The following is a 4,079-nucleotide window of genomic DNA, read 5'->3' as shown; positions in this document are numbered from 1 at the left end:
CCGACCAGGGGCTCTCGCATAGTCTGCCAGTGGGACCGCCTTCTCAGGGATGTGCCATGCCGGGCTGCTTCTTTGTTGCTTCTGGGGTGCTAAGCCCCAGCTCTGCTGTCACCCTGCGTAGGCATTGCCCCCAGGGGCGCGGCAGAGGTGGAGAGAGAGGGGCTGGCAGGGGCTCCTTTGGAGAGGCAGCGAAGGCAGTGCCGGCTGCAGCCTGCGTGCAGACATTTAAAGGAGAAGTTCCTAGTGGGAGAGGAGGAGTCCCAGCTCCTTGGAGAGCTTTTATCTTTTGCCCAACCCTCTGGAAGGCAGCTTTGGGGAGGGATTTTTTAATTATTTCTTTTTCTTTTCTCTTTGCTTCCTTTCATTTTTGGTGATTAATTTTTCCAGGGTCACATGTGAGTAGGTAGGAGATTCACCCCTACCTGGAGAGACCAAGGTGGGAACCTTTCTGCCCCTAAAAGCAGGGCTTTTAGCAACACAATCCTGGCCTATACTGGGGAGAGAACTGCTGTCTCCTCTGATCCGCTCCACCATGGCCAAAAAAGCACCAGACTCCACAAGGTGCATATAGAAGCAGTGTGTTGAGCATTGAGTATTGATTCAGAAACCCTCGAGGTTACGCTGTTGAAATGCGAGAGACAGCAGTGGAAAAACTCCCTGCGCATAGCAATATCCGCCAAGTTTCTCCAGCCACAAAATTAGTTACTTCCATTCCCCAAACAATTGAAATGAGCTCACACCCTCCCATCCCCAAAGCCTTCCTGTAAGGCAAGTGCTAGAATAGAAAGCAGATGGCCAGGACAAAACGCCAACAAATTGCGTTGCAAACCTGGGGTTCCATCAGCAAGGAACAGCTGGGGCTGGACCCATGGACATGCCTTGCTGCCAGTCTGTCCACTGGCCTGAAACCCACCACGTCAAGGCCAAGAGGCTGCATCCCGTGGGGTGTGGGCGCATGGCAGAACGGACCGTCCTGCATCTTGGTCCCAAAGCCTGGGAGGAGCTACTGCTGGCGGCCAGAGACACCCAAACACCGTCAGTGCCTCTGACTTGGAGTTAAACAGCCCCTGAAACCTGGAGAGTGGCTGTGCACTGTGTCAGGGGATGCTCTGCAACACCTCCCCACAAAGGCCTCTCACTGGACATCCCCCAGATTAGGGCTCTACCAAGATCACACTTAAGCACAGCTTAAACAGAGCTTAATCGCTCCTCAGAGAAAGCTGCAGAGGCAAGGCACCACTGGCTCCCCAACCCTCCTCACCCATGCATTGGGACAGCATCCACCAGCACGGTCACACCCAAACCTGGGGGTCCTGAATGGCAGCCACTGGTGATGACTGTGAGGGATGCAGGAGGTGCAAACCACCCCATCGTGCCTGAGGGCTCAGCCCCTTGTGCTGCTGCCTGTGGCCTTGGGGATGCCAGCCAGCGCTGGGGCTGGGAGCAGCCATCTCTCTGAGACCCCATCTGGGATCCTACTGGCAGGATCGGGACCCAGCATCCTGGGTTCATTGGGCAGAGAGGTCAGTGCATTGGAAGGGAACCTGGCGTGGAGTGGAGTACATGTGGCCAACCTCTCAGCAGGTTGGCGGTGGGTGAGACAGCACAAACGAGAATGAGAGCTGCCACATTTCTCAGGACCGCACGCGTGGGTCAAGTTAAGTATGGATTTGGGAGCTGGCGGCACCGCCCAGAGGAGGGGCCTCACACAAGTGGATGGATTTTGGGAAGCCTCCTGCCAAGGCCAGCCCTGGCTCTGCGAAGGTCCGGGCAGCCCATGTGACTCCTCCTGGGGAGGAAGGAAAAGTCCTGCCAGGGATGCTGGGGCAATTGTTTTTTTCCAAAGGGAATGCAGCTGCCATCTCCAGACCCAAGGACACAGCCACAGGTGTCCCCTCCAGAAGTAGGGTGATCTGGTCACTTCCAGGTAGGAGGTGGAGGAACCGAAGCGCCAGTTGACGAGGACAGAGGACATGCCAGGGAGTACTCAGCCCTGCACTGTGGGCTCAGGCCGCTTTTCAGTCATGTGCTAGCCAAGGTCTCCTGGTAAGGACAGGAATATTGATGGTCCTCAAAGATTTTCTCCAACCTTTGTCTGGGGACTCTGGCATGGCAGAATATGGTGGGATGTCTTGGCCAGCCCCCGGTGCTTTTCTCCCTTCCCAAGAAGACATAACTGGGAAACCAAGCTGTGATGTGAAATAAGGACGGGGCACATTGCTGCTCTCAGTTGCTTTGGGTCCAGAACCTGTTCTGTGCCCCAGCAACCGTAGGAAGTGGTCTGAAAAATCATTCCTAGGCAGACGGTCACATTCCTATCTGCACAAGCAAGCGCAAGAGGTTGAAATAAAAGAGACAAACAGCGAGACATTTGCCTAATTCGCTGGGTCATAAATAAAACCATGTGGCGACTCCAAACAAAACGATCCTTAGGTTTCCACCAAAAAGGTTCAGCCACCCCTGGGTTAGAGAAGGTTGAGAAACTCATCTGCAGGTTATACATTTCAAGCAGAGCTTCCATGCAGAGAACAGTGTGAGAATGGCACCTAATTAACACCAGGGACAGGCTGGACCCTGCACGCAGGGTAATGTTCCTTCTCTTCCAAGACTGCAACTCATTCCTTATTATTTGCAGACACAAAGTCATGTTTCAGGGCCTGTTATCCCCTATTCATTTCAGTCTTCAATCCCGACATTTGCAAGAGCTTTCTCCCTTGAAACACGGTGCACGTACAGGCATCAGCCATGGCAACTCTTTGAGGGATCTATACATAATGCACAGACAAACATGGCACGGCCCATCGTATGGGTATCCCCAACCTGGATGCTGGCTGGCAGCTGGCAGCACTGTGTCCATACTCCTGCCCCTGCCAGCAGGACTGGGGAACTAGATGAGCTCAGCTGTGCACCACACAGGTGTGGCCATAACACATCCATGGGGGGCTGAGTGGTGAGCACACAGACCCAGTCTCACCTACGTGAGCAGCAGGGCCAGTATCAGCCCTTTGGGGTCAGTTAGGAAGGGGAGGGAGGGAAATAGTTCCCAGAACAACACCCCAGATCGCAGCTCCCCAGATCCTAGTTCACATCGGACACCAGGAATGACACCTTCCCCAGGATGGTGAGATGGAGAGGGATGGAATCTCCACCCCCAGCAGGTTCTGAGGTTCCTCCTTCATCACCTCTGCCCTTTCTTCAAGGCTGAAAATCTTCCCCGTGCTTCCTGGTGTTATTTCAGCTCCCTGAGCCCAAGGCACCAACATAAACTGGAGTTCCTGCAAGAAATCTCTGCACCAGGAAATCTGTCAGCATCATACAAGAAGTGCAAATGTCTTTAACCCCACTGCCTTTCAAAAACTTAATTCCCAGAACTTGTAGAGAGGTTCTGCCAGGAGAAGTTTTGCTGAAGGACTAAGACGATTGCAAAAGGCACCACTTTCAGGAAAGCCACCAAAAATAGCATAAGGCCACCGCAATGCTGCAAGTCCTGCTGCCAGCTTCCCAGGCATGGAGCTGCCTTCAGGAGCAAGCCCTGCCAGGCAGCAGCAAACCACCAGCATTGCTCGCATCCCAGAGCCCTCCAAGCCCACGTGCCCACACACCCATATGCGTCCCCAGCACTGCCAGCCCCACAGCCCCAGGGAATGAAGGAGTGAGGAGCAGCCATCCTGGCAGGGCTCCCCCAGCTTTGGCCACAGGCGGCAGGCAGGGCAAGTGACCTGCAGTCAGGGTCCCTTCCCAGGGAGCCAGGAGGGAGCCAAGCATCCTGCCCCACATTTGGAGGACACATGGCAGCTGAGCTGGCAGGCTTTGAGATGGCTCCAAAAAACAGTCACTTAACTTCCACGAGTATGAGCAAAAAGACAGGATTTAAGAGTGTGCTTCTGCACCAGAGCTGCTCAGGAAAGGGTTAGGCAGCGGCCATGCACCTCCCCTGCACGTTGACTAACAGCCCTTTATTGCTGCCTGTCCCTTGGTGACAATGTTTTTTTCTTTCTGCCATCTCCTTCCAGTGTGCCTGGATAAGCCACGCCACCACCCCCACCCCCCCCCAGCCACGGGACACCCCCCCAGATTCT

This window comes from Buceros rhinoceros, unplaced genomic scaffold (genome assembly GCF_000710305.1).
Source record: "Buceros rhinoceros silvestris isolate BGI_N320 unplaced genomic scaffold, ASM71030v1 scaffold12945, whole genome shotgun sequence".
Lineage (NCBI taxonomy): Eukaryota > Metazoa > Chordata > Aves > Bucerotiformes > Bucerotidae > Buceros > Buceros rhinoceros.
Note: the sequence above shows the minus strand (reverse complement) of the source record.